This window comes from Peromyscus maniculatus, chromosome 3 (assembly GCF_049852395.1).
Source record: "Peromyscus maniculatus bairdii isolate BWxNUB_F1_BW_parent chromosome 3, HU_Pman_BW_mat_3.1, whole genome shotgun sequence".
NCBI lineage: Eukaryota > Metazoa > Chordata > Mammalia > Rodentia > Cricetidae > Peromyscus > Peromyscus maniculatus.
Genome location: NC_134854.1, coordinates 119,393,055 through 119,407,207, shown reverse-complemented (window position 1 = coordinate 119,407,207; position 14,153 = coordinate 119,393,055). Strand labels below are relative to the sequence as shown.

The 14,153-nt window shown below is 44.2% G+C and overlaps 1 protein-coding gene across 1 annotated transcript in view; it reads left to right on the top strand.

Annotated features, from left to right (window-relative positions):
- Positions 1-5,858: 5,858 nt before the first annotated feature.
- Positions 5,859-14,153, top strand: part of Tafa4 (TAFA chemokine like family member 4) — a 193,453-nt gene continuing 185,158 nt past the window's right edge. Inside the window, exon 1 of the mRNA XM_042273698.2 lies at positions 5,859-6,134. The gene's annotated coding sequence lies outside the window, so the exon portion shown is untranslated. The remainder of the gene's footprint in view (positions 6,135-14,153) is intronic.

The window sequence follows — 14,153 nt, the reverse complement described above, 5'->3', positions numbered from 1 at the left end:
TGTCAGATGTCCGAGTGGAGTCTCTTAAATCCTACTTTAACATTTATGACCTTTTACTAAATAATGTTTTTCTAAGGTAGAGGCAAAAAAAAAAAAACCCAACTCAAGTCCAAAAATAAAAATCAAATAGCATGTGGGTTTTGTTGCATGTATTAAAATAGCATAGATGGAAAAAAAATTGGAATAAAACTCAACATTTATTCTTCTGCTTTGTCCAAAACTTTGCACTAGACGTGTCAGAGAATAAATAGGGCAAGTCAGACTGGAAGTGGGTTTTTCTCTTTTTATCCTTCCTCGGAGACAACATCAACTTGTAAGGTACAGACTCAGCATTCTGAGAACCCAGGTTCTAAAGATGTTTAACTCAGTCGGTGTGTGTTGCCATCTCTAATAGATGGATTCTTCCAGAGGAAGCTGACATAGAAGTGGTTCTACTTTAGTCTGTGTGGGGCCCTGGTTTGGAAAAGAAAGAGACATCATGGGTGTGGCCAGACTGCCCATGGTGGGGTGTGAGGGCTCTAGAAGCCTCAGGCTTCCTCAGAATGTTCTTCCTACCAGCCATTTCTGCCAATGGAATCATGACTATATTGACAAAAGTCAACCTCTTTCCCAATTTTGCTGTAATCTTAAATTACTACCTCTGGAAATCTCTTTAATCAGAAACTCTTCTGACTACAACCTCAGTTGAAAGAACAGAATCTGTGAAACCACAGGTTTGAGGTTCTCATGTAGCAATGGACAATAAAATGAATTACAATTATTAACTTTTCCCCTGTGTTGTGGGTGAAATCATTTTACATCCCATCTGTGGGATAAAAATTGCATTTTAGAAAATGCTGGGTTAGTACTTAATTTCAAGACAAGATATGTTACTGATACGTTACAAATGGGAAGGCATCATAGACATTTTTCTATATCTGGGTGTCGCAGGCAGACTTAATAAGGACATCTTGATAGATCTAGGATGTGAAAATCTGAAGACCCTATGGATAATGATGGAGAGGGGTTAGATGATCTCCCTCTTTCTGTTTTCCCTTGCTGGACTATGGAGCATTGGGCTACCTCTATTTATTACTCACCAGTATGGCAGCATGCAGCCGTGAGTCTGGCACATGATAGCTAAAACAAATGTGTAGAGGAGGAAAGCATGTTGTAAACAGAGTTCATCTGGATCAGTATGGTGGCTCTTGTGTGTTCTTTGAGGCCATGCATTATGAATACCTTTCACAGCTGTATCTCAAATGCTGGGTGCGATGTCAAGTACACACAAACAGGATTAGGTACCGCTTTATAACCAAAGTATGTTTGCTCTGGTAATCTGTGATTTACGTGGAAGCATATCTTGAAACCTCAGCTCTCAAGAGCTTTAGAGAGGATGAGAATAACTGTAAAGCCATTCTTAATTGTGGTACATTACACACATCATGAAATTTATCATGTAAATGTGTGTAAGTGAAGAACCGGATGGTATCAAGTACAAGTACATTTATATTTTGGGACAGCCGTCACCATAACACGTCTCCTGGAATCTTTCTCCTTGTATGCTGAAAGTCTGCCTGTGTTGAACAGCAATGCCCCATTGTTCTCCTGCTCACCCAGTCCCCGGTAACCACCATTTCACTCTTTTATTTCTATAAATCTTACTGTTCTAGGTACATTGTATATAGGAAATCACACAGCGTTTGTCTTTTTGTAACTGGCTTATTTCCTTTTCCCTTTCCATCTCTAAGTTTCATTCATTGTTATGTGTGTCAGAATTCCCCCTCCTTATTAAGGCTGAACATACTCTATTGTACAAGCATACCACACTGATTACCATTTGTCTGTGAACAGATTGGCTGTTTCTCACTTTTTCAGCCACTCTGAATCATGCTGCTATAAACACGGGTGTATACGAGTCCCTTTGATAAGCAGGAATTCTAAATGAGCTAGTAAAAGGATCAATGAAAGAAAGAATGAATGACAGCCCCAATCTTCAGTGAGCTCAGAGGTCGACAATCAGACTGGGAGAGACGCTGGGATAGATGAGGTGGGGAAGAGAGGGCATCATTTCTTTGATGATTCTACACAAGGCCAGGCCTGATCAGAATCTACTTTGTATCTCTCTATACAACAGCTCTGCTGTTATCTCTAAAAATGTGCTCTGCTGTGGGTTCATAAATCCCTCTTACTCTAATTTGCCCTGAAGTGCTGTTCCTCTCCGAGACATAAATTATTGAAACCCCTGTGGTCAGCAAAGGGAAGGGTAGAGAAACCCACCTGAGCCTTCCAGAGCAAATAGCCAGACTCCTTGTCTGAGTTCCAGAAGTCTGAAACAAGCCTGGCCAAGCCATCCAAAGCAGGAAGTCATTAGCAACTGCAGCAGACCCCATACTTCCTGAGAAAGGTGAGGGATTCCAGCCCGAGCCAGAGGAGCCTTACATCTTCTTCTCACTGCAAGTTCAGTGTGCTTTCTCTCGGATCAGGACTGTGGAGAAGCCGCGAGAAGGTACTAATTCATTTTCAGGAGTTCATTCTCAGGCAGGAGGGAGAACCTATTTATATTTGTGCAACGAGGGCCGGAACTACTGCTTTACGCTGCATCCAGCGTCCTCTATGGCGAGGCGTGTGATGCCTTCTCCGTTACTTGGGTACAGGGTGGGCCTGCTTTGTCTTGAAGGGCTGTCAGGGTTTTTGAGCTCTAAGAAGCCTGACGCATTTCCTCAGAGGATGCTGAAGAGCAGATCGGCCTAACACAAACAAAAAAAACCAGACCAGTTGTTTCATTTATCAAAGTCCTCATAGTTCCCAGGTTGAAGCAAGGGGAAGCAACGCAAGTATCTAGCGAGGGAAGTGAACTTGAAAGTTAAAGGCTGGGGTAAATAAAAAAAAAAGTGAAAGAACGGCACTTTGAACATTTCAAAGACCAGCGCAATGGAATAGACACATGCTCTTTGCATTCTTGAGGCTTCATCTGTTTCTGCTTAGCCACCTAGCACAGGCTGCAGTGACAGACCGGCCCAGGAACGTGGGCTTGTTACTTAGCCCTTTTGGTGCTGGAGTTTTTTTCCAGCTGTGGAATAGAAGCTATACTAAGAGAAATTTACTTTTTCAGATGATGAGCATGAGAGCCACATGAAGCACTTAGCATACTCAGACACACAGGGCTATGATTAATATTTGTTATCATTATTAGTCTCCCAAGGAAAAATCATACTCGAAGTACATGAGCATTGCAAAAAAAAAATTTAAATTGAAGCTTTACTAAATAAAAAGTGTGTGTGTGTGTGTGTGTGTGTGTGTGAATATGAATAGGTAGAGGTCAGAAGAGAACCTTGGGTATCAGTCTTCACCTCTTTCCCTTGTCTGAGGTAAGCTGTCCCTGCAAATATTGGCCTACAAGCTTGAGAGAATCTCCTGTATTTACTTCTCATTTGGCTGCAGGAACCCTAGAATTCTAGATCCATGCACCACTGAGCACAGTTTTTATACAGGGCCTAGGGATCCGAACTCAGGTCATCAGGCTTCAGTGGCATGTGCTTTACCCACGGAGTCATCCGGCCAACCCAGACAATGGGGAGGTTTTTATAAATAGGCTTAGGAGAGTCAGACTGTCCCTTCACAGGCTCAGTCACAAGCACGTGTATTGAATACCAGGGCATGCCCAGTAGTGTTCATGCCCAGTAGTCTACAGATGAGAAAAGAAAAACATAAAGTTTCAAATCACATGAGTTCCTACAGGCACAAAGGGTGTTGTGAACTGCTATGTTTAAATGAAAAACAACAAACAAACAAAAACAAAACAGAAAGCCCTGTTGGCATGACCTTCAGCTGGTCTTACTTTAAAAAATAGTCTGACTCATTTTAATAATACAGACATTGATTGATTTGACACAATTTCATAAGGTGCAAAATGGGTGGCCGGGTAGGAGGAGGCTTCACTGAAACAAATGGAGGGCTGTTTCTTACAAGAGGACCACTGGACTACTGCTGGGGACGGCTTCTGCTTAGATGCTTGCTTGCTTGGTTGGCCTTTCGTCACTCAGGTCTTGGCTGTCACCATGTCCTAGTGACTTTCCCAGGGCAGACGATCTCAATTAAACCCACCTCCATGGTTCTCACGCTGATTTTTATATTCTTTTTACACATAGTTGCTCTAAAATTGCCTCTTATATGTGGGTTGAATTGTTTAATGCCTAACTTTCCCCGTGACTGTAGACAGAAGTTGCGCCTGCTGTTTGTCATAGAATCCCCAAGCCTGGCACGTAGACATTTGATAAACAGCTGGATGAAGAAATAATTGGGACTCATTGAGCTGCCTCCCCCCATAGCTTACCTTCCTGGGGCAGTGATTTGGCCACATACCTCAGTTCATAGGGCCATTCTGCCTCTAAGGACTATGTGAGACACATTACATCATTGGACATTTCCCAGGGAGTCCTTTAACTGCACTGTGATAGGAACATGCAAGATTGCAAGGGTTGCTCGTGTTTGAAAACCCTCTTAGACTGGTGACAATTTAATAGCATTTCTGTCTTTGCTAAGTCCCAATTTTGATAACAAAAGAGCCAAGGATTGTCAGTGTTTAGCAATCAGTAAAATACTACGATATGGCGTGTGTGTGTGTGTGTGTGTGTGTGTGTGTGTGTGTGTGTGTGTGTGTATGGTAGGAAGGCACAGGGAGCAGAGGTAAGAGTCTGCCCTGGATGAGTTCAAGCAGTAGGGGCAGAGAAGAATGAATACATTTGGATGCATCTCTGGTAGAATGACACATCGTTTCAGCTCAATGAAAAGTAAAAGGACAAGGGGGCTATTAGCCAGTGACAGAGGACAGCATAGTGTCAGAGAACAGTGATTTTTCAAACTGCATGCATATAATAACCACATAGGGAATCTGGTTTAAATGAAAACTCTGGTTCTAGGGTGGAGTCAGAAAGTCCAAAATTCCAACTTGGTCGCAGAGAATGCAAACCAGGGTCAAATGTAACCTGCACTACTAATTAATTCCACAGTCTTCAGTAAGTTATCCAGCCTTTCTGTGCCTCACTTTTCCCTTCTGCACAATGGAGACCGGACAAAAGAAGTTCCGCAAAGGGATCGCTAGTCACGTGCTGCTGGTTGCTAGTTACTTCTGTGAAGGAAGCTGGGGATGAGGTAGAAGGGTATCAAAAAAAGAACTGGAGGCATTTTTAAAAACTCATTTTAAGACAGAATATCCTGTAGCCCTCAGACTCACTGTGTAGTCAAGGATGACCTTGAACTTCTGATCTTCCTGCTTCTACTTCTCAAGAGCTAGGGTCACAGGATTGCACCACCACATCTGGTTTTATGTTGTGCTGGTCCGTTGCATGCTTAAGCAATCATCCTGCCAACTGTATTATATCCCTAGCCCCATTAAAAATTTATTTTTATCATTCAGCTATTGACATGTATGTCAAGTTTTCTTTTTTTTCTTTTTCCCATGCAAAGACATTATACTCGAAGCCAGATGACTTTTGCACATGCTAGAGGACTCCTCCTTGCAGACTACTGTGGGTCCTCTGTGGAGGAAATGGTTTCAATTGGGAGCTGAACCCCAAATTCTCCTCTCTTATGCAGGGCTCAAAGTAGCTCTCAGGTATCCAGAAGAATTCAGCACCTTTCTTTCAACACCTGCAGAGTGGTGTCCACAGCGAGGCGCTCGGGAGAGGCGCACACAGCAGTAGGGTGGGGAGGCGCGGGGCGCGGAGGATCGGCCCACGTGGACTGCGGAGTTTGACAGGGCGCGGGCAATAGGGAGGTCTGGCCAATCAGCGTTGTCCGCGGCCAGCCCAGCTCCTCCTGGTCAGCTTGCTGAGGGCTGGTTTCTGCACAGCTAGCTAGCCTGGAGACACCCTGGACCCGGTGCACCTGCTGGGCGCGGGGCTGTCTGCAGCCCAGGAAACTGGCTGGGGCAATCTCTCTCCTTTAAGACACTACGCTTCCTACAGTAGCTTTGGCTTCTCTTGGCAGCAGCACCGGAACTTTCCCCCTTCTTGGTCAGACTGAGATGTTGATGGGCTGTTGCCGGAGTCTTCTGCATGCTAGCGGCCAGCTGAGCATCCTTTGACTCCAGCGCTGCGACCCGTGCTTTGCCCTGGACTCCCGGATCAGACTCCACTGCCCTTTCTAGTCGAGTAAGAATGGGCTCTAGAGAAGAGCTGGCGGGAGATGGGGTTGGAGCTGCCTTGCAACGTGGGCTCAAGCGTTGTCTCCAGGGCAGCAGTGGCTTTTTGGGCTAGTATCAGTTAACTGGGCTCGGAGCAGCCCGGATCACTCCCGCATTTGGGGGAAGCAGGGAGAAGTATTTGAATCTGCCGCGTCTGTCCTAAAGTTGGAAGAGACACTGCCAAGTAGGGATATGTGCCGCGAAGGGTACGGGTGGGGATGGCGGGCAGCAGCCGCTTCCAGTTTCGGGGTTGAGGTTCAGAGACTCGGGAGTCGCTCTGGTGCAGAGGCAGCCACTTGATGAATTGGAGTGAGCCGCAGCGGGACGAACACCCCATGAACCGGGGGCTCTGGCTACACTGGCCTCGGAGTTTCATCCTTTTGTATCTGAGCAGGGGGTCCTTACAGAAGTCAGCAGGTGGGGTGGTTCCAGGATCCCTGATGGCCAGACTGGGCCTGGGGGCACAAATGGTTAACTGGGGAGAGTCTCGGAGTTGAGGCATCTTGGCTTTGTTCACCAAAGCAGCGCCTGGACCTTTCTCTCTCTCTCCTGCTTCAGTTGCACGACCAGTTGCCTCGCACACACAGCAGGGGGTCTTTAACTCAGGCTTGTCCTCGGGGAGTTGCCAATAGAAAGCTTGATAGCCTGCACCTGGGGAGGCGGCCCAAGCCACAAGCACCTCTCTAGTTGGGCTAGTGTGTTTTTCTCTTGATCGTGAGGGCTCCACACGCCCTGTTGAGAGAGCTTAGCTGAGTTATGAGTCAGCCAGCAATAGGTATGAGCACAAGTTCACGGACTCTTTGAGACCCAGCCATGTGTCCACCCCCACCAGGATTGAAGGATCCCCTTTGGTGAAAAGTACTGATCCCCGGAACTCTTTGCTTTTAACTTTTTTTTTTTTAAATGGCCTTCCATTCGGGAGGAGCAAAGTTAATATGATGTGACAGGCAAAATCCTCGCTTGGCAGCCGCGGCCGGGATATTTCCGCTGAAGCCTTAGTCTGGTATTTTCTGTAATATCCTTGATACAGGCATAGTCCATCTGCAGACTCAGACACCCAGGGGCGCATCGGTGGCTAAGCTTTCTAGCAACATCCTGGGTAGAAAAAACAAGCAAGCAAGCAAGCAAACAAACAAACAGCAACAAAAACCCAAATATAATTAGTTAGTGTTTACCGCTTAGTCGTTTAGGAGCAGATGTTTGCCTTGATTTGAAAAATTCCTCAACCGATTCTTGGATGAGGAGCATTTCTGCTAACTTGAGAGTCACAAATCAGGGTGCAAGTCCATGTCCTTTGGGTTGAAGATGGTGAGAGCATGTTCCAGAATCTCTCCAACTCATGGTGACTTGTGTCCTCCCCAAATGACCCAGTCAGTAGGTATCACTCATTGGTGCACAGAGCTTTCTACGTGTGGATGTTTCTTGATCAATAGTTTATTTCAATAGCTTGATCGATCGCTGTGTTTCAAGGTTCTCTCTCTAAGTTCCTCTCTCATTATCCCGTCTTCCTAGACTTCGCTCTCTTCCCTCAGTACTAACAGTACTAACTACCCTTTGACTTGTCAACGTGTGCTGGGAGACTTGAGTCATGATTTGATTGGCTGGTGTTCCCTGAGATCTGCAACAAAGTTCCTCGGAACAGCAGTTTGCCTGCCGTGTGAATGGCTTTATTAATTTACCCCGTTGCAAAGTACACCTATGAGTATCTCTTTGACATTGAATAGTCTTTATTGGAGGCAGCCTCTGGTATTTTTAGTACTAGACTGTTCTAGGTTACTTGGATTTCAATATTCATTTTGTGATCCCTTTAGAGGTGTGTATTGTTTGGTTCCAGTTAGAAAAGAGCAGATCTGGGCTTTGTCCCTCCCCGTAACACCTCCTTTTGTGTGTTTCTTAATAGCTCTGTTTATCTGCATCTCTCGTTTTCTGTTATACTTATTATAATACTTTGTTATGTAAATGATATGTTGATGCATATGATATTAAAACTGTATTCACTGGGGATTAGCCCATGGGTATGATGTCATCACCAGCCAATCCTCTGCCTGATTAGAGCTTGCATTGACAAAAATCACCTTATCATACTGAGTATACTAAATAAGGGAATCCTACATTGCCTGTGAATGTAGGGGATGAAGTCTCTTTTGACACTTTCTAACTCTCAATTAGTTGCCCGGTTGTAGAGTTTGGGGGGAATTTCTATGTTAAGAGGCTTAGCACAATAATGAAAATTTCAGATTGCAGTTTTATGATATCATTAGAAGTTGTCTAAGTGTATTCTCCCCTTTATCTTTCCTTTCTCTTTGGGAGTTGTCAGCTCATCTGTGGCTCTGTTTCCTTGCAGGGATGAGAAACCATCGTAGTAAACTGACTGGCTTTGTGTATCTGTCGTCCTCGACACTGCAGCAACTGAGCAGTGGGCTGAATTGTCTGTGTACAGGTAGTTGGCCCTAGGTCAGTCAGGATCACAAGGTGACTTCAAGTCCTGCAGGTGATCATTCCGTGTGATTTCTCCTCCTAAAGATGACTCAGGACTGAAGTTGGGACAGGCAAAGCTGTGTACCATGGGTTTGGGGAGGGCATCTTAGCTACCTTCATCACTTCATGACTGTTTGATTTGGAAATGTTATTTCACAAAGCCAGTGTCCGGACCTTAGGTAGTTCAGACTTGGAGAACTGTCCCACAGAATTGCATTTCTAATAGCCTGCTCAATTTTCACCCTGCAGCATTACCTCTTCTCCCAAGAGACCACTAACTCTGTCTTCCCATCTATTTGATATTTGCGCACAAATAAAAATAACTTGCAGCGTTATGGTCGGCATTTAAGTTCAGTCCAGTCCCTTCTATAAAGCCTGTCCAAGGGGTGATTTTTTCCCCCTCTTTTTATTCAAACATGAACTTAATTATGCATTCTGGATTAAGGAAATATGCAGAGGCTGCAGCTGCACATCTGCAAAGTACCTTCGAGCTCCGCTTTCAGAGGGAGGGAGTATTGTGACTTGATCCCACTGTGGTATACAGGGAACAGGGCTGGAATCCCAGAGTCCTGATTCTCAGCCAGGTGTCTGCTCCAAGAAAGACTTACGTGGAATAGTTTCTGTGTTGTGGTGGGACCTTCTTCTGGCTGTCTCTGCAGAGGAGGACCTTGTGGATTTCTTTCACTGGTTTGCCCCCAGTTGTTAGAACACTGCTTTGGTTAAAAACCAGGTGCTGGGATCTGACAGCTGTATGCAAGATGTCAAGATCTTACAGTAGTAGGTCGTTTGTGTGAACACAAGTAATTTTAATGCAGAAGTCTGGAGGCATCAGATATTGGGGAGGACTTGTTTAACATGACAGCCTGACAAATACAGAGAAGATGCTGTGACTCAACAGGCAATGGAGTCACAGATCAATTGCTTCCTTTTTTTGAAACTGAGTATTGCTAGCACACATGTATAAAGTGTCCTGCTTAGAAAAGTATGGTGATTGAAAAATAATGAAGTAAAGAGAAAACATATTTTTTGTTAAATAAAAAGGGATATTTTTGTTAAATAAAAAAAGGCACTAGACAAAATATGGCTAAACTGCAAAGCCCTTGCTCATTCTGCGACACTTGAATGATCTGAGGTGGGACAGCTGACAAGATGACTTGTTTGGTAAAGGTACCTGCTGATGGGCCTGACAACTTGAATTTGATCTCCCTGGACCTTCATGGTGGAAGGAAAGCGTTGAGTCCTGCACACACACACACACACACACACACACACACACACACACACACACACACTTACACGCACATGCACAAAAAATTAAGTACAATAAAAATTATTTTAAAACATATCAAGGTAGAGCTGTTAGAGTTATTATTTTATCATTTTAATGGCCATTGTGTTTGCTTGGATTCTTCACTTTCTCATCTGTATCATACGTCCTTAAGTGTTCTTTGAAATTTTAGTCCTATTACTTTATTTTTATGTCCACCTTTGCCTGAAAAATTAGGAAAACCTAAGTTTCTTTTGTATGGTGTTGTTACTTGCCTGTGACTCACTGGGCTTCAAATCAGAGACTTTTACATTTATTTATTTATTTATTTATTTATTTATTTATTTATTTATTTATTTATTTATTTATATCTATCTATCTATCTATCCCTATCTATGTATCTATGTATGTATCTATGTATATATCTATGTATGTATCTATGTATCTATGTATGTATCTATGTATCTATGTATCTATCTATCTATCTATCTATCTATCTATCTATCTATCTATCTATCTATCTATCTATCTAAGAAAGGGTCTCACTGTGTAGCCCTGGATAGCCTAGAACTCATTGTGTAGAAGAGACTGGCATAGACATCTATGCCTCACAGACATCTACCTGCCTCTCCCTCCTGAGTGCTGAGTTTACGGATGTGAGGTTGTCATACATGTATACAATGTGTTTTGATCATCTCTTCCCCCATTCCCTGCCCCAACCACTGCCCATCTTCTACCATAGCTCCTTCCATACTTCATGTTTTTTATTTTAATCCACTGAATTCAGTTAGTGCTGTCCGTATGTGTGTGGGTGTGGGGCTGCCCACACAAGGACAACCTACAGATCCACATTCCTGAAGAAAATGGATGTTCCCTCCACCAGGAGCCATTAGCTACCAAGAGCTCCTCAGCCAGGGGTGGGGATACCTAGTGTCTATAACAGGGATCCCGGACTCTTATTGCCTAGACAAGATTTTGGTTTTCATTACTCATGGCTATTATGTTGAAGGTTTCTTTTATTCTTTTCATAAATTACAAAGACGAGCCGGGCGGTGGTGGCGCACGCCTTTAATCCCAGCACTCGGGAGGCAGAGGCAGGCGGATCTCTGTGAGTTCGAGGCCAGCCTGGTCTCCAAAGCGAGTTCCAGGAAAGGCGCAAAGCTACACAGAGAAACCCTGTCTCGAAAAACCAAAAAAAAAAAAAAACAAAAAAAAACAAAAAAAACAAAGACGATACATGCTTGGAGTAGAAAATTCAAATCCTGTAATGATACAGAAAGGAAGGTGAAAGAGCCCGCTCTGCCCTGCTACCTAGACACAGCATCTTTTCACACGCCGATCAGTCTCTTTCCACTACTGCCATCTGCCTTGTTCGGACTCAGTCATCTTGATAAGAGGAGTCCTCATCCCCTTTCCCACACTGTTGGGAGGGACTCTGCTGATGTCATGGCAGGAGAAGGAGGGCTACGTCATGTGTTCTGCAGACCTCCCATTGGCCATGGGGCCTCCTCATGCAGTGGCATTCCCACGAAGCTCAGAGATGTTCTGGATCCATCTGAGGAAGGATGGCAAATCAGTCCAGGGTGCATTGTCATTCTTTTTCATGGCTGTATGCTATTCTTCTACAGTTAGTTATCCAATACCCAAAAGTTAAAAGGAATTTTGAAGTTTTTTTTTTCTCTAACGTATTATTTTTAATTTTCTTTTTGGGGTGGGGCTAAGGATCCAAACCTATGACTTTGTGCATGCTAGGCAAGCACTCTATCATGGCCCATCCCACCTTTTGGCTTTTCAAAAAAGGGTCTCATGGTTTAGTTCAGGCTGTAACGAACTCATGATATAACCCATGCTGGCTTTGAGCTCACAGCCTTCTTCCTGCCTCAGTGTCCTGAATGCTGAGACTTCAAGCGTGTGCTATTACACTTGGCTTGTAGTACATTCATGTTTGCTGAAGAAATCAAGTTTTGTGAGTTGGTATCAGAACAAGTCTTTAACTGGTATTCAGTTTAAGATTTTGAACAACCTGAAGGCTCTGTCTTGTACAGTGGGATGTTTAAGGGAGTCTGAAGAAAAAGTTACTGGGGTGCATTCTTTTCTGCAGGTATCTGTGGGAACACGGAATCAGGGGCAGGGGCAGGGGGCGGGGGTGCATAATCTTCACTGCCGTGGCAGCGGATTGTGATGTGAGCAGCTGCCGTCTTCTCTCTGCTTTCAGAGCTGATATGCAGTGCACCTCGCACCACAGGCAGGGCTTTCTTCATCTATATTTTTGGATTAATTCTTTCTCAGCACACACAAACTCTTCTCCCCATCCCCCCACCCTAACCCCCCCAAATATTCATGCACACACAAATCAAAAAGGCCATAAAATTGGTTACTATGGGCCGGGTCCTCCCAAGATACCAAACTCACACCTTTTTCAAATTCTGTCCTGCTCTTTGCAGACCGCAGGGTCTGTCAGGAGCACGGAGCTGCATTAAGCAAGCTGGAAGATGGTTCTGCGTGTGTCCCTTGGTACCAATCTCATCTTCCTTATGTGCTGAGTTCTCCCCACCTCAAAACTTAGGCACTGATGTGCAGCTGAGGCAATTTAGGAAAGTCACTGGCTAACATTGTAACACTCTCCAGCAAGGCTCTGGAGTCACTGCCAGCAAGAATGGGAAGGGTGGGCAGAGTCTTTTTTCTTTACTTTTTTTCTTAGATTATAATGTAATTACATCTGTTTCCTCTTCCATTTCCTCCCTCCAAATCCTTCAACCCCTGACTCTCCTTCAAATTCATGCCCTCTTTTGTCACACACATATGTATATACATATATATTTCTAAATATAACCTATTGAGTGTGTAATGTAACTTGTATGTATGTTTTCAGGGCTGACCATTTGGTATTGAATAATAAATTGGTGTGCTCTTCCCAGGGGAAGAATCCTTCTCCCTATCCCAGGATTCCTTGGTTGCTTATAGTGCTTGAAGGAGGTTGAGGCCTCATAGCATTCCTGTTATCCATTTTGGAATGGCTGTTGTTATACTTCTTCAGCTCATGGTTAGGCAGTCATGTTGGTGATCCTTTATGGGTGTAGCTTAGTTTTTTTTTAAGATTTATTTATTTATTTATTATGTATACAATATTCTGCTTGTATGTATGCCTGCACATCAGAAGAGGGCACCAGATCTCATTACAGATGGTTATGAGTCACCATGTGGTTGCTGGGAATTGAACTCAGGATCTCTCGAAGAGCAGCCAGTGCTCTTAACCTCTGAGCCATCTGTCTATCCCATAGCATAGCTTTGGACATTGCTAGGAGACACAATTTCATAGCAATCTTCCTGATCCTCTGGGTCTTATGCTTTTTTCTATGCCTTCTTCTGCAATGATCCTTGAGCCTATGGTACTGGAGATGTTTTGCAGATTTATCTGTTGGGACTGGGCTCCACAACTCTGCATTTTGATTGCTTGTGGTTTTCTTTTGTGGTCTCTGTCTGTAAAGAGAAATTTCCTTGTTGAAGGGTGAGGGCTGCACTTACCTGTGGATATAAAGACAAATATTTAGAGTGTAGTTAGGGATTATGGTGGTTTAGTAGATTGGCGGTTATAGGTTCTCCTCCAAGATCCATGACTTCACTAGTCCTGGGTGGTTGGCTGGATTTCCAGTACCAGGCATGATTTCCATCCTGTTCAGCAGGTCTCGAGTCCAACCAGAGAGCTGTTGGTTACCACCAAGGTGTGTGCCACTGCTGCGCCCTCAGGGTTATCATGCCATCCTGGTCATTGTTGTGCTTTCTAGGTATCGTAGCTGGGTAGGACTTTTGGTTGCTTTTTTCCTTTGGAAGCCTGCATGGTGCTTTTTGTAGCATGAAAGTTATTCTCAGGGAGGAGGTGCTCAGGTCTGTACTAGTCCAGGAGCCTCTAGGCCCTGTGTTTGAAGAGCATGGAATTTCTATCAATAGGCACTTACCTTCAACAAAGTGGTAAATCCTTAAGGAAACCCCTTGGTATTGGACTGTACGGAGCACATCATGTGTCTTTTTCATGAGAGTTTTGGAAATAGGATCTCACAATGTAGCCTAGGCTGGCCTGGAACTCACTTTGTAGCCCAGACTGGTCTCAAAGTCAGCTAGCTCATGGCAATTTTCCTGCCTCAGCTTCCTGAGTATTGGCATTACAGTTATGGGTCATCATGTCTAGCTTAGTGTTTACTATCTATAGATTAAGGGATGTGTGGTAAATATTTGTCTATGGAG